Here is a 27731-nt window from a genome sequence, read left to right as displayed (position 1 = left end):
TTAAAAAAAGTAGATTTTATGTCACACAGTTATAGACTGCTAAGCGGACATCCAGTTTAATAATAACTTTCATTACAACCACAGCGGAAAAGTCCAACTAGTTCATCGTCTCCGTTTGTGCCTCTTGACATCAGCCTGATATCTGAAGGCAGCTAACGTATCCTCATCAACGGTTCGTTCTTATGAAAAGTTATTCCTCATTTTCGTGCATTTTCCTACCAATGTCAATTTCTGCTTGTTACGTGCATACAGTCTTTTAAAACGCTGTTTTGAAATGAAAGCATATTAGTGTGGATGTAGTCTAAAGGCCCAGACACACCAAGCCGACATCAAAGAACTAGCAGCGACGAAGGCCGACTGTTGCGTCGCCTCACGTCTCCTTTGTCTTGTCCAAAAAGTTGCTCTCGAACACACTTGGAGTGATCAGATAAGATGAAGATGAAAAATGAGAAGACTCTTCTGTGTCTTGACTTTACTTGTTGGCTTGCTTTCCTCACTTCTGTTTCTGTTCTCGTGCACTGATTGGTTTAAGCTGTGCAGCCAATCAGTGATTTCTCTCAACGCCGATTCAACATGCTGAATCAGCTGAAAAACCTCTAACACGGGCAGAGTAGAGCCGACGGTGCGAGACACAAAGCAAAAACTAGGCCGACAGATGCTAACCGACGCCGGCTTGGTGTGTCAGGGCCTTAAGATAACACCTCCACCCTCCTACTCCATCACAGCACCACCTGAGGGCGAGGGTGGTGATTAGGGGAAGCCCACCTTCCAGCTCCTTTATCTGAGCCCCTCTCTCTTTTTCCTGAGGGCATATACTGTAGTCTGGCTACACACACACACACTCTTTCATCCCCAAATCAACAGCCCTCATTCCCCTACACACACACACACACACACACACACACACACACACACACCGAGGCAGGAAGTAGACCATGGCGTAGGGGATGCGGGGGGGGGCTGCAGGGCCTCACAGGTCTGGATCTGTGACATCCTGAACAACTCGACGGCTCAACAGGTGGAGAGAGACGCCGTTTGTGTTGTTTACCATGGACGCGTGCGCTGGCGTCGACGCTGGTGTGCAGCACGCCGTATGTGTCCAGACGTGTGAACGATTACTGAGCCACATGTTGTGTTTCTGTGTGTCTGCATTCAGGTGCTCATGTCGTGTCACGTTCCCTTTTGTTGGACACGAACCCTTCTGTTGTGGCTGGTTGTCATTTTAAACACTCTACTAAGTGTATTAACACTGAATCACAGCCTCGACTGCAGGTGTGGCGCCACGCTTATTGTTCAACACATTCAACTGGAAAACTTGTGACTGACTTGACTTGTTTGGCCCTTCAGTCAGACGCTTGTTTGTGCTCAGGTGACCTGGAATTAATTACTCTCCTGTGTTGTTAAGTGCATCTGCAGCAACTACAGTTCCAGTTTGTCATACTGAGTCATGTTATGATACTTATTAATTAACTGGCACAGTCCCTCATACAGTCTTACGAAAAAGATCAGAGACGTGCACACTCAAACAAAGAATACAGGTACATGACGTACAGCTGTATGTTCTCTCCAACCAGATCTCACGGGACGGCGTATAAATAGCGTAACATTACAAAAACATTCAGCGTGTCATGAGAACGCATTTCAGTCTTTTTTACGCTACGTAATAAAACTACGGTAACATCCGCAGTTATGTTTAGGCAACAAAACTACTTAGTTAAGGTTAGGGAAAACATCATGGTTGGGCTTAAAATAAGTACAGAAACCGAGTAAAATACGTACGGAAACAATCTAACATCAGTACGGAAAACACGTCACAAACGTCCCTAACGTCACTAATGCAAGTTACAAAACAAAACAAAACAGTGGTCTTCTAGTTAAAAGTCTAATGTTTGTTGGACCCATCCACCTCCCCACCCGGCCAGCTGAAGCGGTCTTTCTCCCTTTTTATACTATGTCACTAACTCTTAGCATTTATACGCGGATGCGTTCACATTGCAGTCAGTACAGGATACATGGCGTATCATGCTTAATGCCCTACACATTATCTTGGCATTAATACGCCTTTTCGTGCAAACAGGCTGATTCTCTCCAACCCGATCTCACTGAAAAGCGTATAAATAGCACGACATTACAAGAACAGTCCATTTCATGAGGACACATTTCAGGCTTTTCGCGTGATCACGCAACAAAACTACAGTTATATTTAGGCAACAAAACCCCTCTGTTAGGTTTAGGAAAAATATCACGATTGGGCTTAAAATAAGTATGTTAGTAAAATTGATAAAATACGTACAGAAATCAGCATAACACAACACGGAAAACACGTCACAAACATCACTAACGTCACTGGTTAAAGTTCTGTGTTTGTTGGACCCATCCAGCTCCCCTCCCTCCATCAGCAGTCTCTCTCTTTTTATTCTACGTCACTAGCTCTGAGTGTACACTATTCACGTGGATGCGTTTACATTGCAGTCAGTACAGAATACATGGTGTACACATGACATGCCAAAATCAAGAAAGGTGTTGACATTGTACACTAAATACCTTGTGCATTATTGTGTCATTAGTACATCTAACGTGCAAACTCTCTTACATAGATTTTTGCATAGACAGTCTCTCTTCTCTCTATCACACACACACAGTCACAGAGGCCTCTCTGCAGCTGGCGGCGGATTAAGAGGTCAGGAGTCAAAGGGGGGACCAGTCAACCCACAGACCGCCACACCAAACTGACGAAGCAGAAGAAACACAGTCAGAGACGGTTGAATCAGAGTCAACGGGCTCAGTTTGCCATGTTATGATTTGAGCATATGTTTTATGCTAAATACAGTACCGGTGAGGGTTTCTGGACATTATTTGTCATTATTTTGTGTTGATAATTGATTTCCAATAATAAGATATAAACATAAATTTGCATAAAACAAGCATATTTGCCCACTCCCATGTTGATAAAAGTATTAAATACTTGACAAATCTCCCTTTAATGTACATTTTGAAGAGATAAAAAACATGTGCGATGAATTGCGATTAAATATTTGAATCGATTTAATCGTGTAACTTCATCACTCAGTGACAGACCTCTGCGGTCCAGCCAAAAACTAAAATAAACAAAGAAGAAAGGGACAGGCTAAATGATTCGTTTAATACGAAGCATCCAAATAAAATTAGTGTGGAAGTGAGAGGGTTTGTGTAAATCAAACGGGTCTGTCTGGTGCTGCAGCGAGAAAAGGGCAGGGCACAGCTCTGTGTTTTATTGTTTGTGGTTGATATTGCAATGCTTGCTTTGCTTAAAATATGCAGAAAGCTGCAGGATAATTATACCAAGCAAACAATGTCCACAAAAAATAACTTCAAACAGTTCAGTGTGAACAGATTATTTACTCAGCATTCACTTGACGTGTTTGCAGGGTGAAGAAGAGCTTTTTAAGAAGAACAAGACAAACAGCTGTCAGTAGTGCAGTCATGTTATTAACATTAGGCTAAAAGGTGCAAACAGAGAAGCTCTCTAAGCAGCCCTCTGTCAGACAGATGAAGCATCAGTCTCTTTGCACTTGACTCGCCACTTCACACATCCTCCGCCTGCTGAAGCCGGCGTAGAAAGCTGCGGCTGTGGGCGAGCCTGTGGTACTTTTAATTTGGACATCTTGTTCACAGATGAGAACTGAAAGCCACTTCAAAGAGGCGGATCAAAAGTTCTGCTGCGGCAGCTTTAAATGCACACTGGCGGGGAAAAAGGGGAACAGGGGAAGTGTGTGCAAGCGGTCATGCACAAAAGTTAATAATAGAGCAAGAGCCTGGCAGGTATAAAGACTGACACTTTGGTAGGAATGTCACAATACCAGAAATGTAGCCCTCAAAACCAGTGAAATTCCACGATTCTCGATAACCAATTTGATACCACGGTAAAAAACAACAGTAAAACAATAAATCCCATCAATATCCACTCTTTTATTACCGGTTGCATACTGTTTTTTGCAAATGTATTAATCCCCGATGATCTGCCTCAAGTTTAGAGCTAAAAACTAAATTTGAAAAGATTGCATTTGAACACATCATGATAACGTTAGAATTTACCTTAATCCAATACTCATTCTTACTGAATAGAGCTTGAACACATCATAATGTATGATGCAACCAAAGATTATAAAAGCAAAGAGACGTTTTTTTGACAACATGTTTTGATGCCATTTTGAAAATATTATTGAAAACATAGTTATGAATATTATATTCCATTTCTAAATCCTACACACTGGCTCTTTAATTTAAGAGGACACTTTAAGTATTAAATGAAAAAAATGAGTAATTTGAGGGTCCACTACCAAAAAAGTTGGACTCTGATACCTGCTGGACTGGACTGGAGAGGAGACGGTGTTTATTTCTTTGTGTCTGTCATGTGTATTGAAGCAGTGCATTAGCGACGGCCGCTAGCTAAACCAAGACACTCCATAAACACAGACAGACCAACACAAGTCCAAGACAAGCAGTCAGCAGGTCAGCTGGCTGCAGAAACACTGCTGCTCCGTACCTCTGACTGGAACAGATGGGACGCATTAAACCCAACGAGGCAGCAGATTGATGGAACGATTTCACAGCCTCACAGCAGAAAATGAACTTAATATATCTGGGTTGGGTTTGATTGTCGGTCACTTCGCAGACTTCTGGCTCATTAAAATGTGACTGCTGCCATTATTCAAAGGGATGGAAAGCTTTGTGTGAGTGTGCACGTGTGTGAGGTTTAAGAGGCGTTCCTCAGAGCTTGTTGTAATCCCTACAGTTCACCAGTAGATAACGGTGATAGATTACACACACCATTGACTTCACTTGCTTTATTTCCCTCATATTATAGTCTCTGCTTCATTAGAGAGAATCACCACCCGGGTAGGACGGAGAAAAACACATCAGGGTCGGCACGTAGGACAGCTGAGAAAGCAAACAACAGAGGACATGAAGTAACGTCCCTACAGCTGAAACAAACAGTATTTTCATAATTGGCAGCTTGAAGAACAGCTGATCCGTTAGAGATGTTGACCGGTTCTTTATTTTAACATCTCTGTGGCTCACTATGTTTTCAGTAAATGTATGCTTTTACCAAAACCTTCAAAGAGGCGACACTATATGCAGAGTTTAAATGAAGTGGAAGCCCAACCCGGTCTCACAGGAAGGCGTATAAATAAAATTACATTACACAGTCATTCTGCGTGTCATGAGTATGCATTTGTACGCCACGCAAACGTCCGCAATTAGGTTTAGGCAAGAAAACCACTTAGTTAAGGTAAAGGAAAACGTCATGATAGGGCTTAAAATAAATAATTAAACTAAGTAAAACACGTACGGAAACAACGTAACACAACTATGGAAAACACCTAACAAACGTCAAGAAAAAACACGTGACAATCGTCGTGTGACAAACGTCACTAACGTAACTTACAAAACAAAACATCGGTCAACAACTGCCAACAGCCACCTCCCCATCACCCCACCACCCATCATAAGTGGACTTCCTCGCTTTTTATACCACGTCACTAACTCTTACAGTAGCATTAACATGCGGCTGCGTTCACATTGCAGTCAGTACAGGATACATGGCGTACAAATGACACGCCGGAATCAAGTTCATCTATACGCCTTTTCGTGCGAACAGGCTGGGAAGACACACAAACTCCAGCAGGCCCACTCTGAAATCCATTTATACGCGCTAAAACTGAATTTATTGCTGATGTAGTCCTCATCTGAAATGAAAGGATATTATGCACTTAATATTTGCACAATTTCTGTACAGTAAAAATGAGTTGAAATGACAGCATGAACTGAATTTGCTGAAACGTGTTACGATCAATTATTACACAGATTTGTTGAATACTCAATTCTGATTGGTCAATCACGGTCTGTTATGTCTTTATAACAGACGGTTGCCATGTATAACAGACCGTTGCTATGGATGCAGTTCTGATGTCGGACTCTGGCGGACCGTTTTTTGTGGCATCGCCCTGTCGGGGTTTATTTCACAACAATGACCGGCTCGCTGTACATTATCCCTTAGCTTATTTTTCTGAGCAGTGGAATCACAAACTCTTTATGTTCAGGGTGATTTTGCAGAAGGTTAGAGTTATTTTCTGTGGACTCGCTGTGATTGATTTATGGAAAAACATGTTTGTGACTAAAGGAAAGTGTTTCTGTGCATGCATACCTGTGTGTTTACTCACACCTTTGGTCAGAGATAATGTGACGGATCTATCCGACTTCCATCCGTCACGACCAAACTGCACATGCTCAGGAACCGACCCGACGTTTGGTTGTCCTGTATGTTGTTCAGCTAGTTAAAACTCACACATCTTCCCATGAAATCAAACTGAGCAGATATTATCTTTACAGGAATGTGAAAGGAGCAAGGCATCGCTGCCCCCTGGCATATTTCAGCTCCTCAAGCTATGTATTCTAATGAAAATTTAAAACCAAAACTGACTCTATTAAAAACAGCCTAGTCATCTCATACCCTGAACAGCAAAGTGTTTATAAAGGCCGGCTTTATTCATGCTATCTGTGCTGAATCAGATGAGGTCACTTGTGGCTTCTGTGGGAGTCTGTGCATGTGTATGCGTGTGTGTGTGTGTGTGTATATACACACTCCATCCATCCACACAAACACAACATCATTTTTCTCTCCATTCGTCTCCAAACATCCCTACGAACCTCGGGGCGAGTCGTGTGTCAGCGCCCGTTCTGCAGCGTAGCGTGTCCTTCACATTTCTCTTCCTCAGAGTCCGGTTACGCTACACGGCGTGCAGCGAGGCCTGCAGAATGCGTGCACACTATCAGAAAGAAGCATAGCATCTGGGCTTTGACTGCTCGCACACCTTTTTCACGGTCACCCAACAGCTTTGGCTTCTTCTTTTGCGGGTAATTTGACTTCTGTGGGCACCACAGACTGTATATAAGAAGAGGACGTAGTCACCGTGACGTCACCCATCGGTTTGTGGACTGCCAATTTGAATAAGACGTTTTTAAGCGACCAAAATGTGAAAACACACTGAGAAAGAGTTAAAGTTGCCAGACAAAAACACGGACAACTCCCAGACCGGACAACGCCGTGGTAGCGACCTGTCAATCACGAGGTAGCTACACCGTAAAGCATCCCCTGCTTTATGGTCTATTTGACTCTAAGTGGGACCATAATTCACTAAATGAACATCAGGCTGTATTGAAGAAGACTTGAAACTAGCGATTGAGACCATAAACTCATGTTTACAATGTTTACTGAGGGAATAAATCAAGTGAGAAGTAGGCTCATTTTCTCATAGACTTCTATACAATCAGACCTTTTTTATCGACCAGAGGAGTCGCCCCCTGCTGGCTGTTAGAAAGAATGCAGGTTTAAGGCACTTCAGCATTGGCTTCACTTTTCAGACCCGGAGACTGACCACTGATGGGCACCTAAAAACAAATCCAGTTTCCTTGTTATTGTACCAAATCATTTAACAATGCCGTTGGTCTGACTCTTGTTTATGGAATCTCATCGTTTTCTGATTGTAGTCACCGTCAATACTGTTTTTGCTCCCGCTAAAATCCTCTTTAGTAATCAGCTGTCTTTAACCTTTATTGGAAGTGTGTTTATCAAGTCACTGCATAGCTGTGCACCATAGTGAGGAGCACATCCAGTCCAGAGTCCAGTTACATCCAACAAAATATGTCCTACGGTGCTTCCACGAACCCAAAATTGAGTTAATAACGTCATAAAACAATAAAGTATCAAAACAAGAGAGAACAAATAAATCTCAAAATCTGGGGGCCGGAAAAAAAACTTACCTCCTAAAATGAAAACAAACAGAAGGAGCAAGACAGAGTGTCAACGCGACCTTTGACCCTATCCAGCTAAATCTCTTTTAGGGTAATTTGAGCTGCTTTTCTGCACCAACACAGTTGCAACTTAACTTTCTTTGAATAAGTTGTCTCTTATTTGAGGTGAATGTTCACAAGTTTGGTGTTTGTCACTGTTGATGGTGAGTAGAGAGAGAGAGAGAGGGAGTCTGGTTTCTGTCCTGATTAACGGTCCTGAACCCAAGCTGCTTTGTGAGTTCACGTAAACATAACAAATATTTCAACAATATCAGCCATGCGACTAATATCATTTTCACCTTGTGAATCATTCTTCTGTACTAACACTTGCTATTTTAAGTGTGCCTTCACACCGACAAGTATGGTAAAATGAAGTGTACTATGAGTACTCGGATGGTGTACTCGTAACGGCCACCACATTCGTGAAAATGGCTGCGTATTTTCTACCTCGTGTGAAACAAGGAGCACACACAAGCAGGTAAAAGTAAAATCAGTTATAATACAGTTGTTAACAAGCCGGCAGATATTTTGGCGGGCGACTATGGCGGTCAAATGTTGGTTGTAATGCTCCGCCCGTGTCGCAAGATGCAGTCACGAATCTTTACAGGTGTGTAGTTGAGATGAGATCAAAATGAAGGCTGAGTTTGAAGATGACGGAAGGTCACCGGAAGTAGGAGGGTAGGAAGTGAGGAAGGACTGGTGTGACCACAAGCTGGACCGCAGAGGGCCAGCCCTACAAACGTAACAGTCTGTCACTGATAAAGTTACATGATTGGTCGACCGAGTGTTTGAGTTTCCTCATTGGCCGTTGCTGACACATCTGGCAAACCAGGAACCAATCGGGTGCATTCCACCATAGGGTACGTCACCGCTTGAACGGCCAGTTGAGTGTCCTCGCTGGATGTGGTGGACATGCATCATTATTGTAATCATCATTTTAGACATTCATGACCAATGACTATTAGTGGAACAATTCAGCCACAAATTCACAGACACGGTCCAGACATATACTCAGTTTGGACCGAGATTGTGATTTTGAAATAGTTTTCTTAACAAAAGCAGAAAGTGCTGTTCAACCTTTACATGATTGCCGTGTGACTCATGTTGCTCAAATAGCACAAACTAAACCAAAATGAGTTCCATATTTCTTCGTGTCCTGCAGACAGAGTCGCTGCTGTAGCTGCGTTCACGCTGTGAGAATAACGGCACGGATCAGGTCTGGTCTTGTAAACTCGACGGCCCCACAAAGAGTTAAAGAAAATCAGATTTTCTGTTGGTGTGTGAAAAGCAGCCTTTGTTTCTGGGTCATGAACCGGACGAGGTCGCTGGCTTTAACCGAGCCAAACAAACACACACACACACACACAGTTCAGTTTGCACTAATTGATTCCCCTCCCAGCAGGATGAGTGTGTGTTTACATTAAAGGATCTGTCAGGAGTTTAAGTAAATAGATAAGTGACAAAGAAAACACCAATCACACACACAACATCCTACTTCAGGGATAGATTTCTATACACATCGACTGTTTATACCTCATATTATATTATACATTGTTTTGTTCATAATTATAATCCAGTTATAATATAATATAGTAATGTGTGTGTTCCTGGCAGCTCCTATAGAAGTGTCTTTCAGCAGTAAATCCGTCCACACTTCCTGACCTAACACCGGCTTAATGAGGTGATCCAGCAGCAGGGGACTCTGGGTAGAGGTCTCTGGGCCTGTTTCACCGTGCGGGTGTGCATCTGGTTAAGGATTTAAGTGGGTGCAGCCGAGGCAGCGTTCGCGGTGTAAAGGTGTGTTTGCACGAGACAAATACGACCTGGAGACGTGTGACTGTAAATAACTGCACTGATTGTTGCCGATTTTCCAGCAACAAGTCGGCCGTGCCTGTAAATTTCCAGCACAAATTACTCAGTAGGTTTTGGTGAAGACAGAAGTCCCGTGATGATATGGAGCCGTGCAGTTTGTAGCTCTGAAGTCTGAAAGGAGCTCTGAGCACATTTGGTTTGCACAAATTCCATGTACTGGTTTGTAAATTATTGTTTATCAACAGGCAAAGCTTGCAAGTCCCTACATAATCCAATCAAATATGATGAAATCATCCAGCAAATGACCCGTGAGAGCATGCAGCACTCTGGCATTCAGAGTAAGTCACAATACATAAAAGAGAGAGCTTCATGACTCAAAGACAAAATGTTCTAAAAGTTATGGAGTTCATTTTGTGTCTTTATTATGCAAGAAAACAGAAAAGGTTTGACGGCAAAACTATCGACATGCAATCAAAAAAATGGTTTATCGTGAGTAAATTTGTGATTAAAAATGTATTAATGCACGTCCAAAGGTTTAGTTTGCGAATCCAGAAGTTACATTTTTTTTAAATTGTTCAGTGCATAGCGAGTCTGCAACTGTGTTACTGCACCCAGAGCAGGCAGATGTTAGTGGCTTGAGCAGATTAAGGTTAGCTTTGAACTGCGATAGTTGCAGTGGATGTACAGTTTAAGATACAATTTGTCATTTTGTGACTGCTGAGTAAAGCGAAAGCGGTTAAACCCTGAACCCTGAAATTAGCAGGAAACAAAGTCTCTGTGGTGCTTCCCAACCTCAGTCTGGAAGCTGAAGCAGGAAGTTATCATGTAGTCGTCACATGTTGAAGAAAGTAAGAATTTAACAAATGTTGGCACTGGACACATATAAACCCATCGTGGAACGTAATCAACATACCTGTCTGGTAATAGAGTCGTACAGGCAGTCAAGTTAGGTTCACACGGCTTCAGACTCGGGCTGTCAGAGTTAATGCGATAATAATGTGTTAATGCAAATTTGTTTTAACGTCACCAATTTCTTTAACGCATTCATGCAACTTGTGATTTCTAGGTTGTAGCGGTTGTAGCTAGAGTGAGGATACTGGTATCTTATGAAACTAGCTTCATACTAGCTTGTTGCAAAGAAGGCTAAATAATGCTGCAAACTTACGCTAAAGTTTGGTGAGGAAAAACTGCCATGGCCATTTTCAAAGGGGTCCCTTGACCTCTGACCTCAAGATATGTGAATGAAAATGGGTTCTATGGGTACCCACGAGTCTCCCCTTTACAGACATGCCCACTTTATGATCATCACATGCAGTTTGGGGCAAGTCATAGTCAAGTCAGCACACTGACACACTGACAGCTGTTGTTGCCTGTTGGGCTGCAGTTTGCCATGTTATGATTTGAGCATATTGTTTTATACTAAATGAAGTACCTGTGAGGGTTTCTGGACAATACCTGTCATTGTTTTGTGTTGTTAATTGATTTCCAATAATAAATATATACATACATTACACATAAATCAGCATATTTGCCCAGTCCAATGTTGATAAGAGTATTAAATACTTGACAAATCTCCCTTTAAGGTACATTTTGAACAGATAAAAAATTGTGTGACTAATTTGCGATTAATCACGATTAACTATGGACAATCATGCGATTAAATATTTTCTTCTATTGGCAGCCCTATTTCAGTCATGAGAATATATATTTAGCATTGACCATTTTTTTCACTTTATTTTATTGCCGTCTTTAGTTTCAGCTACAAAGATGCATGATATGATGGTATAAGAGAGAGAGAGAGAGAGAGGTGTTTGTCAAAGTACAGATAAGCTGTAACGGTACAGTATCTGTCTAGACTTGCACCAACTGGAGGGCGGCGTCTACCACCCCCACTCATCCCCCACAGTCCAGCCCAACCTGTACCCTGCCAGAGGCCCGACTCTGCTAACTGACAGCTGGGCTTAACAAGCATGAAGGGGCCCCTCTTGGGTAAGTGAGTCCCGCAGGTGATCGTCACTCAGTGATCAGGCCTGGAGCTGGGACGAGGGAGGGATGGAGATAAATGAAAAAAAACAACAGTGACAAGTCAAGTGTGTTTGACTTTAAAGAGGAGCACAATGATGACAGGATGCATCAAGGGAAAAAAAACAAGCACAGGGAAGTTTACTGCATGGAAACGACAAGGCAAATTAAAAACATTTACTGCTTGTGTGGCTTCTGCCAGCAGCTCAGCTTCAGGCTAGATGCCGTTTCCAGATGTAAACATCTCATTAAGATGAGTGACAACTGACGGCAGGGCAGGAACTGACAGATCCCAACGGGAGGAGGGAGAACTAATAATACACTTCACTGATCTGAAACATTTGCAGCTTTAACACTTTCATTCTAGTAAGCAAACACAAAAGAGTAGTTCACATAAAATGAGTCTTTATCTTTGGTAAACATATGAGTATAATCATGAACTCTAATTTCAAGAAAGTGTACGTCTGTGCTCCACTGTAGAGACGTCAGAGTAACTGGAGGATTTGCAGCTTCCCTTCTGGGAGGATTAAACAAATTTGTTCGCGCAGTAAGAAGTGAAGGAAAAGAAAAGAGTCGAGTGTTGTATTATTGCCAGCTGCCCGCTGGCACACCTTTGTGCAGCTTAGTGACATGCTTTTATTTCCACCTGTTGATAGACGACTCAGAGCCAGTGAAGACTCCGCCGTAGTTATTACTGCAGAAAGACTAACTGTGCCCGTGGCGCCTCGTCGCTGGCGTTCATACTTCTATCACCTCAGTGGAAAAACCGGTGTCACCAAAAGTCATCCTGGATCAGGGCGTGTGCCCCGGCTGTGCCACAAGTAAATACCAGACCAGGTCTGTTCTAGTAGGGGTATGCTCTCTTCTCTCCCTACTCTCTGCTGGCTCTGTGCAACTTATGTTTGCATTAAATGTAAGTCTGTGTGTAGTCGACTGACCCTTTTTATGCACATAAGGATGCATCTAAATATTTACAGAATTTGAATAGGAAGAGAGCAGAGCATACAGATATCTGAGTATTAAACACATCTGTACTTGAGTGGACTTCTGTTGCATTCACACCAAGAGTGAAGCGAATTTTCGCCTCGCTTTACTCGCATGGAGGAGACAACAACTTTTCTTTCGGCCATTCCCTCCATCAACCATGGAAGAAATAACCACTGTTGCTGCTTTGTACATGTTGTGGAAGTCCCAGATATGTCAAGAAAACCAACCCGTCGTGTCTGGGTTCATAACATCACCCGACGGCGAGCTGTATTCTCATACAGTACATTGCACTGACTGTATCTAGCATGCCATACATCACTACTGTGGTATGAACCCAAAATAAACAGATTGTGCTGTGATTTAATATCAATAAACAGATCAAAAGGATGCCGAATCAACTACATAATAATATTGATTAGTAAAAAGTCTGAATTCATGCTTTGTCAGGTCTGTCCACAAGACGACAAGCAAATAACTTTTAAAATGCTTGTTTTCTGAGTGGAGTTTGGATTGATCGGTGCCAGGCTATGCAGCTGCTCCATCAACACTCAACATAATGTCATCAAGGCATAAATACTCTTACTGCGTGTCTAAACAGGAGCGGAACGATACACATCTATTTAATCAATCTATAATGTCTACACAGCTGCGTAAACACCAGTAGCATCCCCTCTAAGGCTTCAAACTACAATTAGTCCTGAAAAAACACTGGTATAATGTCGGTAACTTGTCACTGCAATTCTGTTTACAGCAGGAAACCAAAATCTGTCTGTTGGCTTCAACCCACAAGCTCTGAAGCTAAACAGCAGATCGTGTTGTGGAAACGGCGTTTTAATGGGAGACGGGTCGATAACCAAACCCAGAGAAGATAATTGAGGTCTGACATGCATCAGCAGCACCACACCTAAATGTCACAGCATAGCTGGCATTCTGCCATACCTGATCAGACGCCACGACAGACGGGCATCACCGCACACGGGCCACAGGCATCCACTGAGCTGGCCACGGTCACAGTGATGATGGGTTTTACGAGAAAAAAACTCATAAATTTGCGATATTATAAAGTCATAAATTTGCGAGAAATAACTACCTAAATAGTGGAGTGCAAATGTGGCATACGTGGTGTGATGAGGTTGATCCAACCATGCAACAGTGAAGCGATGTGGTTAACACATTCTCACCCCCGTCTCGTCAAATACCGCCGCTTGGTCAGTGTCCCTTGGCATCGGAGACCGACGCACGGGGTTCCCCTCTAGTGTTACTTTGGACAGACCGGGGACGCGTGTCAATATACTCTCGTTACATGTATAATGTCCTTTCAAAATAAACTTACGTTTTCACAGGATTTGGGGTTTAGGCAACACAACCACTTAGTTACGGTTAGGAAACGGTCAACAACTCACGTAACCAAAGACTGACAAAATCAACAACATAAGTTAACGTTAGTTTTAGTTTCACACGGGACACCAACAGCGGTCTCCTGGTTGAAAGTCTTGTGTTTGACGGTTCCACCACCCCTCCCATGCTATTAATACTACGTCACTTGCTCCGACTGTTGACTAACGGCGTGGGTGGGTTTACATTGGAGTTAGTTGAAAGGCCGGTTCATCACATACTGTTGTTAAAGGGTTCCTCCGTGCGTCGGTTTCCGATGCCGAGGGGCGCTGACCAAACGGCGGTATTTGACGAGTTGGGATGAGACGGGTTGATGTGGTTTCGTTGACAAAAAAGACCCATTCTTTTTAAGAGTTTCTGACTTTGTAATCTTTAATGTGCAAGTTATTCCTCGTAAATTTGCCCCTTTAATCTCAGAGAAAATCCACCTTTCGTTTTTCTTGTAATTTACTTTAATCTCAGAAGTTTTTTTCTCAGAATATTACCCCCCTTTCCCTTAGCTCTGTAGTTATTACTGGGTTTTTTTACCTATAGAAACGCACTAACACGCTGTCGTGTTGACTTTAAATTGAAGCATCCCTCTCTTTTCAAACAATGCTGGCCATATAGAATAGCTTGGTAACAACAGTTTACCAGCTATTCTATATGTAAACTGTTATTTCACCATATATGACGAGGTCAAGCTGCTGCATCAACAAGAGTTCATATGGTTGTAGCATTGAAGCAGCACTTGATCCCTACCCAGACCCTGACCTCTGACTCTGACCTCTGACTTTCACATGGAGGCTGAGAAGCTTTGTACTGTATTTGAATCTACTTCTGACTATAACAAAGAGGTTGTCTATTCATAAATCTAACAGCAAGTTATTCCTGTTAACGCAACAACAGCAGAGCGAGTCCTGAGCACAGCTCCGTCCGCCTGATCTTATCATTTTAACAGAGAGAATTCATCTCTTCATCCTAATATAGTCTCCGATCTCTCAGCTGTCACAGCCCAGTCTAGACAACAGTTGTCACCACTCAGGTGTTAACGGCTTTATCGAAGCTGACTGATCGGCTGAGGATGTCTCAACCGTCTCTGTTTAGTTCACATCATTAAACTATGAAGCTGTTTCACACTAAACATCTAGATCGAGACATGGAAGCAAAGACTGCTCCTCTTCGCATTTCCTTTAATAAAGGATGCTCCAGTGTATCCTATGCAAAAGGAGATAATAAAGGAAGCATTGACAAAACCTTTTGTTAACATTTAGAGAATTCAAACAGCTCTTATCATGGCTGCTACTGGATACTTTCCGGTTCATTTCACTTCATTAGGAACCTTCCTGAGAGAAAAAAAACTATTCAACCGCAGCCCCAGTCTTGTTGGGCATCAGATTTGCTGGAGTTAAAGTTTAAAGAGTTGTCAAAGTCACTTCGGCTGTATCCACACTTAAATAATTAGTTTGAGTCGGTTAACGTATTCGCTGCTTTGTATTTTTCACTTCGGTTTCATAACTAAATGAACAAGTGATGGAAAGTTGGCTTGATTTGCAACAAATGAAAATAAGTGCAGACATTTGTTGTGTGTTTTGGATTATTGTATGTTATTATATCCTTACCAAGCTTGTTTGTGCACGAATAACTGTGCAACACCCACACACACACATACACTTCATCTGCTTACACAACAGCTTTGGGACTAAGAGTTTTAGAGACTGAAGCCGTTAAACTGATTTTACTGTTAAGCTTTTCAGGCATGAGGTAACAGGATATTCCTCTGTGGGGAGTTTCGGGGGGTGTGGGAGTGAGGTAAAGTTTGTACCACTAACTCACGTCCCCTTTTCCTCTCCATGAAATGAAGTAATCTCCCCGTAGACCAACTTTCTGACACAATTTATGATCCTCGCTCTCTTTGTACATTCCTTCCTGACTCCTGCTGCTCCATCACCTCTCCCACAGTCTCTCCAAAGACCTCCTCGCCCCGTTTTCCCTTAAAGTGGTAATCCTGGAAAAGCTGATTTTGGCTTCATCTCCAGTGAGTAAAGGTCATTGCTGTGGTGTGATTTCACTCAACACTGTACATCCTTTCCATTTCAGTTTCTTTTCTCAGCTTTGCTCGTACTAACTCAAGTTTTTTTTTTTTTTTAATTCTAATTAAAACTGTAAAAGGAAAATGCATCACTTCCTGTCCACCAAAGCATGTTTAGCACAAGACACACCAGACACTAATGTTGAAAATAAAGTATAATATCTAAGCAAACGAAAGGTAGAGCCACGTTTGTGTTTATCAATCTGCAATGGAAAGTAAACAATTGTGTGCTAAAAGATGTTTCATATCTTACCAGATGTGTAAAATGTGAGAGGACTACCACATAAAGACATGTTCTGTTCGATTTAACAGTTTTGTTCCTATAGTGTGCAGAGAGCAAACCACATACTAATTCATGAACAACAAGAATCCAAACTAAAAAAAATTAAATCTTGCAAAATCTGGTGGACGACGGGCAGGAAGAATTAGCAACGTTAGTTTTTGCATTTTATACTGAAAATTGGACAAAGGATGGATGGATGAGTCATAGAGACACATTAAATAAACACTTGTGTTGTTGCCACAAATCAACAAGTTGGACCTCCATTTCTGAGCTCCATCTTACTACTTTATGCTTCATGTTTAGCATGAGCTCATGCATTAGCCGCGGCCGCCATGACGTCGGTGGTTGTCCTTCCTTCTTCAGTCAGCTTGGTTCTCTATTGGCTATCGTTCTTTCCCACGTGACGGCGTCATCGGCTGTCCTCGGGGTTCCCCACACACAACAGGAGATCCCATCGTAAATATTGCACGTTTAATATTTACGATTTGAAATCGGTGCGGCTAGGATGGACTTCTGAGCCGAACGGAGGATGTAAAAAACACTCTTAACATACCTCACACCACAGGAACATCTGGAAAGATGTTTAGAACCATCAAAGAATCAGGGCTTTGCAATTGTCACTAACTTTCATTATGTCCTCCTCTGGAAGCAGCCAGGCAAAAAAATTGTAGCAGTAAGTAATAGTTACAATAGTGTGCATATTTATAATAGTTTTATTGTTCAACACTGGCCATTCCGGTAGAGACATTAAATTATAACAATAGAATAGAAATAATTTGGTTTTACTTTTGTACGGCACTTTGTAGGCGGACGCTTTACTGGCGTCCGGTAGTCGCTTTCAGTCCAAATGGGCGCTGACGTTGCAATGGAACGAACAATTGACTTTCACTTCTTATCAATATACATTCTTTGACCAAATATCCAAGTAATGAAGCTGACTGATCGTTTAATTCTTATGGAGTATAACAGTTAGTCCAGCAGCGTAGTTGTAGGACTCCTTCCAGCTCAGTTTGAGAGAATCATGCACAGCCCCGTCATATCTGGCTTCTGTCATGCACTTTGAGTTGAGCGCAGTCAGTCTTTGTTTACAGCAGGTTTAGGATGAATGGAAGGCCGTCGTCAGCTACCAGCTATTAACACACAACATTTCTCTCTCTCACACTCACCGCCGTTAGTCTCCTCTCTCTCTACCTTTCTCTTATCGTGGGGAGGACAAAGGTTTATGTGGGCCTTTCATTCTGTCTCACAGTGAGAGATGGCTGCAGTGTATTGTGGGTAACAAGAATCCAGCTGTGTTGTAGACTCTGCGTGTGTGTGTGTGTGTGTGTGTGTGTGTGAACATGTGCAGGAATGTGTGTGCGCTGCAGGTCTTGTGCTTGCGTGTCGAGCTGTTTCGTGTCATCTTGACGGCGATGTTTGGCTTTCATCTTATCTACCCTCAGACAAATAGCTGAGGATGTACCGTGTGCCGTGAAGTCTTAACGGCAAGAACACTCAACTGTCACATTCAATCAGGATTTATGAAAGAGAACTGGGTTTTGCAACTCTTAAGTTATGTGAATGCGGGAAGAAACTGTTCCTTGTGTTTTGATTGCTACGGTTTAATATGGTACATGGCAGGTTGTTGGCTTTGGGATGTGGGCACCCGCTCAGTATCAGACAGAAGATGATGATAAAAAAAAGCTTTTCATTCTTCAACTCATCGTTTAGTGCATCCGGGTCTCCCTCCCACTTATTCTGTCACTCCTTTGAAAAGCTGAGCCAATTTCAGAATAAGAAAGTGTACAGTGTCTGAAGCAGCTGAGATTGAAGTACAAAACCGTATGTGTTGCTGCAAGTCTGCTACATCCACATACACTCAAAATTGGGTTGACCTGCTATCTCCCCTTAAAGACTCCCCCCCTAAAAAAAGACAAAACAGGTCTATGGTGGGTCTCAGAGGGTTAAAATACTGTTAGGAATATTTAAATGGTTATGAAACAGTCTCAGTTTAATCCTGAAGCCTCTATACGACCTACTGTACATCAGTAAACAAGATGCTGCTGGAGGCCTAAGCCGTATTGCTGGGTCCGCTGGAGGGAAGGGAGGCACGGCAGAACCAGAACCAGACTGTCAGACCTTGAAATGTTAAAATAAAATAAAACAATGCTCCAGATGTTATCACCTCTGGACAAGACAAGACTAAAATTCACTAAAATAAGAAGATCCTCTGTGACCTTTGTCTGAGCCTGACCCTTTAGGAGGTCGGAGGTCAGGTTCAGCTACAGAGCAGCAGCCCTGAAGCGTGAAGGGATTCAGTTTCTTAAACAGGGCGGATGCTTGCTGTCATGGAGGTTTGACTCCTTATCCTCTGTGGTTGGGGGTGTTTCTGCCTTCCAGTACCGACCCAGGCTGCATGTAGGCACAGAACAGAGGGTGTGTTTCCCTGAATTAGACTGACACATGCTGTCAGGAGGGATTACTACAGAGCATGTCCTCACACAGGCCTGAAGCTGCAAGACATACACACTGTTTACTTGGAATTGACTTGCAGACAAAGTGTTTTATAAGACAAAGTGTATGTTAACTTTAATTTTTTGATATGCAAACTGTAGGAATAGTCCAAAGCAAAACCTTCCTATATGCATGATTAGTTTCTTTTTTCTTTCTCGACTCTGAAACACTTATTCATTCATCCGTATTCCATTCATTCCTCTCCTCCTCTGTCATTCACTGAGCCAGCGTGCCAGCAGCAGCACCCTTAAAGGAATGACGAGCAGCTCTCATTATAACCCCGTTACTGTTCTGCAAACAGTGTGTGACGCTACACAAAGAAAGATCCGGATTCCTGTAGCGGAGTGTGTCTTTAAACTTGAACACGCACCTCAAACAAAAGCAGTCAAAAGCCTCGTCATAGCAGTGATACTTAGTCATCGGTGTAGCATGCTGTCGGGTTGCAGACAGCTTCATTGTGAGTGAGTGTGCGAGTATGAAAGTGATTCTCAGTGAGAATAATAGCGGTGATGATAGCAGCTCTTTTCAGAGTGGTTTGGTGACTTTAGCAACGTGATGCCGGACATTTTTCATCACTTCACACAGAAAAAAAGTAATACTGACACTAGTTAGTTAGTTACTTTGAAACTTTATAGTCCACAATGTGGAAAAATGGTCTTTGGCTTCACCACAATCAACATGATTTACAAAGTAACATTCGCCTTGGTTATATTAAATTCAATTGCATCTGAATTGTAGTAGAACATGTGAGAAAGACGCAGCATCTGATTCTGCATATCAAATATTGAAGTTCCCCGACACTCAGAACTGTTTTACTTGTTGTTACTTCACTTGGATGATTGAGCTCCATCATGCAGAATGATGTTCACTATGTGCACAACCAACGTATGTATCCTCATACAACAGATCGTATGATATCTTATGAAAGAGCCCGTTCGCACCAAAAGGCGCATAAATGCCACGATAATGCGCAAGGCTTTTACCGTGCAATAAGTACGCCTTTCTTGATTTCCGTGTGTCATGTGTACGCCATGTATCCTGTACTGACTGCCAATGTAAACACATCCGCGTATAAATGCAAACGGAAAGAGTTAGTGACATAGTATAAAAGCGTGAAAGACCACGTATGGTGGGCGGGTCCAACAAATACCAGACTTTTAACCAGGAGACTCGTGTTCGAGACTGTTGTTTTGACCGGTGTTTATGTTTTGTAAGTTATGTTAGTCACGTTTGTCACGTTTTTTGTTGACGTTTGTGACGTGTTTCACGTAGTTCACTTACTTATTTTAAAGCCCAACCATGATGTTTTCCCTTAACCTAACTAAGTGGTTTTCTTGTCTAAACCTAACTGCAGACGTTTGATTGCCATCAAAAATTTATTGTGAAAAGCGGCGTACAAATGACACACGAAAACGCTAAATGCGTACTCATGACACGCAGAATGTCCGTGTATGTTGTGGTATTTATACTCGCTGTACGCAAAGTCATTCCTTGTTTTTTTTGTGCGTTTTCCTACAAATGTCCAGCAACATGTGTCCATTTCCGCTTGTTACATGCATACAGTCTTTTCAAAATAACTTCCGTTTTCACAGGAAACTACTTAGTTGCGATTAAGAAAAGATGGTGGTTTGGGTTCAAATAACTCCGGAAGTGGCGTAACTTCAGTGCGGAAGTTACGCGACTCACATGTGACATGAACAGCGGTCTCATGGGTGACAATCCGGTGTTTTTTGACCCACCCATCCCCCCGACCTCCTCCCTACGCAGACTTTGTCACTCTTTATACTTCCTGGTCCACAATTACTTAGTTTACATACAAATTGACTGTATGGGATATATATGAATTACAGTGCATTACTCTCTGTAGGTATAGCTACGAACGGTGTATGAGACTAGCCTGATATTAGCAGGATTTATCTATCGGTGCCAATTACCACCTAAACACGTTCCCATCAATTTTTGGCCCACACAGAGAAACACTGACAGCACCAACAAGTCTCAACGGAAACAAAATGTACTCTGAAGCCGGTTTCTAAAAGATCAGACATCACTCTGTGGTTTACAACAACAAGGCAGATGGAGAGAGATTTATTCTACACACTCAAAACCTGTAATCAGTGTCAGTAGTTACTTTTCAACCAATGAAAGCGTGGCACGTTTGGCTTATTGTTGAGTCTGTCATGTGACTGACAAGTTAGAGGTTTGATTTCTCTTAGTGTGCCACTGAAGCCCGACCACAAGACAGGACAGCTTCTGGTTTATATTAGCTGCTGTTGACGTCCCAATTTTGGTTCTTAAAACACCAAAACACTTGTATTTCTTGTGTAAGATATCAATGCTCTCTCTGTCAATAGTCACTTTTGTAACCTCTCTGTTTCCCTCCCTCTTCCCCCATTTCCTTTCCTTCCTTTCCCTTTCTTCCCTTTATACCTAATAAAGACAGATTTTGAGAGAATATTGCAAATTCCTGCCAGCTGACGGGCTCTGACCTCGTGTGTTATGAGGAGAGGGGGATAAATGGAGGAGACGGAGGGCAGAAAGGGGACGGAGGTGCACTCCTGACTTTAATAAAACATCTTAGGTTTCTCCTCAGCGAGTCCTGGAAAGGGCAGGAGTTTACTAACCCAGACAAGGTCAGAGGGAAGAAAGGGAAAGGAAGGAAAGGGCTGATGCAGAGATATGTTCTGCATTTTATGACAAGTGGTCAGGGAAATATTGGCAATAGTCAAAAAGCCAAGGATGCAGCCGAATGCACGTGAGACAAATGATCCACTACGAAAACTATTTATAAAAACATTTCCCTGATTTCTTCTGAACTTCTGTCTTAACCTTCATGGTAGAGATGGTGTTTGAAAATTATATTTATTTACGTTATTATTGAACACAACCAATGATCTTTTTCCAACCTTAACCAAGTAATTTGTTGCCTAAATCTACCAAATCGTTTCACAACGTTAACCTTCATTGTGCATTTCTGCAAGCGTGATACGAGACTTGATATGAAAAAGTAGTTTTGATTCAGAATCATCCACATTTCAACGTATCCTGTGCTTTGGAGAAATGTGCAATGCCAAAAAAAAATTCTGGTGACACATTCACGGTGTGATCTAAACAATACTTGCCAACCCTCCTGATTTTTCCGGGAGACTCCCGTTTATCCTGGCCCTCTCCCGGTTTCCTCCCGGGGTGACAATTCTCCCGTATTTCTCCAGATTTATGGCAATTTACCACTTTTTTTTCCTTTTCGTTATCTTAGCCTGTTTCTGGAACTGAACAGTGTGTATAATCCCTACTATTTCCACCCGGACGACAGTAGAGCCACACCACTGTCGTTGTTCCCGCAGAAGAGAGAGCAGTCTATGCTCGTGACACAGCGCAGTTTAGCTCATGCCACATCGTGCAGCGCCCGAAGTTGGCTTTGATCGATGCAGTGAAAGGTCGTCATGGCGCGGCGCAAGGCACCGGAAATAATAGGTTTCAGAGTGCAGTGGTGCCGTTGTTGCGTTGTGTCTGAAAGGACCTTCAGTTAGTGAAAGAAGGAGAGAGAAAATGGAGAGAACTAAGAGAAAGAAATACTCAAGCAGGAGCAAAAATACATAACAACTGATGAATGTTAGTTATACCAGAGATTCACTCTTTTAAAGTCACCAGAATGCAGGAAACAAAGTCTCTGAAACTCAAAACTCCTTTCTCCCTCTCTAAAACACACATTTCCTTCCAATTTCCTGCGATCCTGTGTGTGTCAACACACTCTCAGCACACGTATTCACCTCGGATATGTCTGTATGTAGAAGCTGCGTGGTGCTGCGAGTGTCGAGCTGTGTTACTGCGACTCGGTTTCACGGGCTGAGGACCGTGTCATAAACACAGGGAAGAGGCTGCGGGGTTCCTCACTTACCCCAGGAGGGGTCACCCTGGGTGGGCCGTGTCAACCCGCCGCCTCGGCCTGTGGGTCCTGATCCCTGGGGTGTCTGTTCATCAAGGATATACAAACAGCAAATTCATTGTGATGGAGCAGCCAGTGTTACTGTTTGTTTATATGTGTGTGTGTAGAAAACTGAGGTTTGTTGATTGGGTAAAGTGTGCTTCTATCCACTGTGTTGTACATTTTGGGATAAAGACAAAATCCTCTGGCATTTATTTATGAGCAATACAGGCTTCAGGAATTAGATTAGAAAAACAAATCTTACATAACTTTCATTTAGAGCTGCAACGATTTATCAATTAATTGATCGCCAACTATTTTGATAATCGGTTTGAGTAATTCCTTAAGAAACAAAAGTTCAATTCTTTGATTCCTACTTCTTAAATGTGAATATTTTCTGGTTTCTTTACTCCTCTATGACAGCAAACAGAATATCTTTGAGTTGTGGACAAAACAAGACATTTGAGGACGTCATCTTGGCTTTAGGAACACTGATCCACATTTTATAGACCAAACAAGTAATCCTTTAATCTTAATCTTTAATCAGATAATAATCAACAGATGAATCAACAATGAAACTAATCGTTAGTTGCAGTGCTACTTTCATTTATTCCTCAGTAATTATGTTAAATCTATTACACTCTATTTTATGTCTAAATTTGTTACTGTAAAACCTCACTTTTTTACTCGTGACAGCTTAGTAAGCGAGTATGATTAACTCCAACCATTTCTTCTCCCCTTCCATCTTTTGTCTTTCAGAGTTAAGGCCTAACGTCACCCATGCTGCTTTACTTCCTGCTCTTCTTCCTCTCATCTGGTCTGGTGTTATCCTCTGACTGCCCAGCCGACTGTTTCCTGCCAGGTCCAGGACCAGATATTCTGCATCCAGCGACGCTCCAACATTGTGCCTCGTGTCTCCACCACCACCCAACATCTGTACATCTTCCAGAACGGCATCGACACTTTGTCCCAAGATGACTTCAAGGCCTGGGGGAGTTGGAGTTGCTAGATCTGAGCCAGAATGAGTTGGCGGAGATCCCAGACGGGGGTGTTTGAGATGCTGTCAAAACTGAAGAACTTAGATTTGTCCTCTAACCACATTACCCACATTTCCAAAGACAGTTTTCTGGTTTGGTCCAGCTGGAGAGGCTGTATCTCCATGCAAACCGCATTCAGAGCATCCATTCGGAAGCTTTGAAGGTTTAGAGATGCTACTGGAACTCAAGCTTCCAAGGAAACCAGCTTGCCTCTCTGCCATCCCTTCATTTCCACCAGGCTTCTGCTTTCTGGACCTTAGCCACAACAACATCCCAACCCTGGGACCTGCAGACCTCCAGACCCCCCACCTGGAGGGCCCTTAAGGTGGCCTCTCTGGGGCTTACCTCTTTGGATGAGGATCTCATAGCCTCCCTGGGGAACCTCCATGATCTCGACATCTCCACAAACCAGTTAACTGAGGTGCCCCAGGCCCTAAAGCAGGACTCCCTCAAGGGGCTGATCAAGCTCAGCCTGGCTGCCAACCCATTGGGTGAGCTCAGGGTGGAGGACTTCCAGAAACTGAGTGGACTTCAAGAACTGGATCTCAGTGGTCTTAACCTCCAGGATTTCCCAGAGTTTCTTCCAGACCTTCCCCAGGTTGCTGCACCTGACAGCAGCTGAGAACCCATTTAACTGCTTGTGTCCATTAGCGTGTTCCCCTGTCTGGCTGAAGGATGAGGATGTGAGTCTTGGGAGGACTGAGGAAACCAGATGTCACTTCCCTCTAGTTAATGCTGGGGAAGATGCTTTCAGCGCTGGAGCACAAAGATTTTGGGTGTCCACCTACCACAACGGTGCTGATTGGTTCCCCCATTGGAAGTACTCCTGTTCCCAGATGTCCCACCACATCTCCAGAGACCATCCATACCAACGCTATCCCTCCTCCCCCTCCACCCAGGGATGAAACCATCTCCTCAAAAACCGACAGCCCCCTTTCACCAGAACCTCCAGTCTCGCCAAGCTCCACCAGCGGGGAGCTAGGGGAGCACATCTGCCCACCAAACATCTGCCTCAATGGGGCACTTGTAATTTTGACCCGTTGGGTCAACTCAGCTGTCTGTGTCCGTCGGGAACCTCTGGCCTCTACTGCGAAAACGTGGATGAGGTTCCTGAGCCTCCGAAACCTTCAGCAACAGAAGCTTTGCCAGTTGCCCCTGCGGTGCCCGCTGACCTCGATGCTATCAGCTCACGACAGGTCACCTCCACATCTATCCTTCTTGACCTGCACCAGTTCATCGAGAGACGGCCACACATCCGTGGCAATCAGGTTGACCTACCGTAACCTCTCAGGGCCTGACCGCCGCCCCATTATCCTCAGTGTACCGGCATCCTATCCTGAGTACACTTTGCGCGGTTTGAGACCCAACTGTACCTACTCAGTCTGTGCCAGTCCCCTGGGTGAAAGAGTCAACTCTAGAGCCAACAGCTCTGTAGAAACAGGGTCGTGTACAGAGGCTCGGACCGAAGGGGTTCCGCTGTCATCCTCAGAGTCCAGGGTGGAGACACAGAGCCCGCTGACCTATACGCTCATCCCCGCCCTGGCTGCACTGGCACTGGTTCTAGGGTTGGCCGTGGTGGCTGGGACAATCATCTGTGTCCGAAAGAGGAGGCAGGCCAAGGCAGGAATGGAGCTTGAGCTGGGCCCAGCAGATCCTGATCCCATGGAACTGGAGGGGATAAAGGCCTGCCTGGAGAACGGGGGAAATGGTACTCTACCCCACAAACAGCCTGAGATTGACCGCTGCCACACTCCTCAGCCGCCTCCTTCCTTGCAACAAAATGGGGGTTTGGACTATGAAGTACCCTTGATGCAAGGACACTGCCCATCAAATAACAATATAGCATCCTTAAAGCCATCTTATTTCTAAGATGCAATAAAATACAAAAGACTTGTAAAGGTTTTGGATGGAGTGGGCCCATCAGGACTTGAGAGATCCTGCTTACGTGTAGTGGTTAAAAATCGAATTTCCATTCCAATTTCAGATATCCACAATTCGAAAAGTGGCACTTACTATCCTTCGTTGTCCAATGATAACACTACGGACTGGATTGTCTATTTTAGAGATACTGAATGATGAATTACAGCATATTGGAAATGTGCTAAACCACTGTGGGACTGTGATCAGGATGTGGTTTAAAGTCATCTAGCAGAGTTTGATGGAGGTGAAACCTAACCAAGTGATTAAAATAAGTGCAATCGACTAGAAGGGTCTTAGTAGCAGACTGAAAACGGAAGTGCCTTTTTGCATCGACACAACCAGTGGCTTTTAAATCTTTGTTTATATAAAAGAAACTTATGTGAATGAGCTGTAATCCTGTTGCTGGATTTGGGAGATACAGTATGGAGAACAGTGCCCCAGTATTTGGGCTACACAACTGGAGGAAGTGGTTGAGATGAAAACAGTGTTGCAGATGTGTGATGACCACACGTCCCGGTACAAAATGGATTTTCGACCGACTCCAGCTGCTCCATGGGGATTATAAAAAGAACTTGCACTGAAAAGAAATATTTCTTTTCCTTTCCAGTGTCCCAGTCACGAACCTGCCACAAGGCTGATGATGGTCACATAAAGAAAAAACACTTTGCAAATGACAGTTTTTTGCTGTTGACATTATCAAATCTGTTCTTCAGTGTCAACAGATCTACCATAATTCTCTCCAACAACATCCCGAATCTATGAACTTCGTGGGAGATGAATTTGCTGTGAAAGATAAATGGACTGAATGAAGAGCCATTGAGAATGGACTTTGCCTGCATTGTTCTGTGCCGTGACGGGAAGGCTGTTTTTGTCTAGCTTATATCATGATATTCTGTTTTTGTCATGTGTTTTTTTTTGTATTTTTAATGTGTTTTTTTTGCTGTTGATGTCCTTTCAGTATTAATATGGCTGCGAGTTGAAACATTAATGATTGTTCTCCCTTGAAAAATGCCTGCTCATGGATTCTATAATTTTCTATTTGCATTTTGGGTTGCATGGAGCTAAGGCTACATCCACACTAATACGTTTTCATTTTAATACGCTTAACTTCTGCTGCGTTCATGCCTAGCGTCCACACTACTCCGGCATTTTAGAACTCCTAAAACTTCCTCTGGTTGCAAAAAGAAGTCTGATTGTACAGAAGTCTATGAGAAAATGAGCCTACTTCTCACTTGATTTATTACCTCAGTAAACATTGTAAACATGAGTTTATGGTCTCAATCGCTAGTTTGAGGTCGCTACAACGGCGTTATCCACTCTGGGAGTTGTACGTGTTTTCGTCTTACAACTTTAACCCTTCCACAGTGTGTTTTCAGTTCATCAAAGTTAATTCTAACCCTTTTGGCGTTTTCGTTTTAAAACACGGTTCAAAAACGTATTAGTGTGGATGTAGAATAAAACTTTCCAGAGCTACTTACAGTGACTGCAGAGTAAATACTAAGTAAAGTTCTTGAGCTAAAAGCACTAAAAGCAACCGACAACAATCAGATATCTACTAAAAAGTTTTATTTTAACCCTCTGAAACCCACAATAAACCTGTTTTTGTTTTTTTAGGGGGGTACAGGGGGTCTTTAGGGGGGAGATAGAAGGTTAACAGTATATGTCACATAGAAGTGGTGAACATCATCTGAAAGCTGGGAATCTGAAGATTAATTTGAGATGCAGCTCAGCACTGTGTGTCAAGTTCTTTTAGTCATAAATCGGAAATAAACATGAATTAATTAACTAATTACTGAATTAATAAATTAAAATAAATGTTGAAAGTGTATAAGTGATTAGAACACTGATAGAAATATATGATGGTAAAGCTAAATTTAACCTTTTTTTAACACTCGAGAATTGATAAAAATGATCAATAATCCCTCCATAATACCACATTAAGACACCAAGACC

At 42.9% G+C, this 27731-nt stretch overlaps 2 long non-coding RNA genes and 1 pseudogene across 12 annotated transcripts in view; 2 read left to right on the top strand and 1 right to left on the bottom strand.

Annotated features, from left to right (window-relative positions):
* The window catches only part of LOC119484709, a 132791-nt gene that overhangs the window by 34312 nt on the left and 70748 nt on the right, over positions 1–27731 (bottom strand). For 2 of the 11 annotated variants that reach the window (XR_005206098.1, XR_005206081.1), the window contains 3 exons: positions 6691–6791; positions 6188–6298; positions 4812–4920 (listed from right to left, as the gene is read on the bottom strand). The exons of 5 other annotated variants lie outside the window; for them this stretch is intronic. This is a non-coding gene — a long non-coding RNA (uncharacterized LOC119484709). Of the gene's footprint in view, positions 1–4810; positions 4921–6187; positions 6299–6690; positions 6792–10558; positions 10619–22570; positions 22868–27731 lie in introns of those variants that run through there. 4 more of the 11 variants (XR_005206086.1, XR_005206082.1, XR_005206084.1 and 1 more) reach the window with 4 other exon arrangements.
* Positions 194–20390, top strand: LOC119484714. The gene is made up of 3 exons (XR_005206104.1): positions 194–205; positions 9099–9105; positions 19827–20390. It is a non-coding gene; the product is annotated as an uncharacterized LOC119484714 (long non-coding RNA).
* On the top strand, positions 23585–27462 carry LOC119484670 (annotated as a pseudogene).

Source organism: Sebastes umbrosus, chromosome 3 (genome assembly GCF_015220745.1).
Source record: "Sebastes umbrosus isolate fSebUmb1 chromosome 3, fSebUmb1.pri, whole genome shotgun sequence".
Classification (NCBI taxonomy): Eukaryota; Metazoa; Chordata; class Actinopteri; order Perciformes; family Sebastidae; genus Sebastes; species Sebastes umbrosus.
This window is presented reverse-complemented; position numbering and strand designations above follow the sequence as displayed.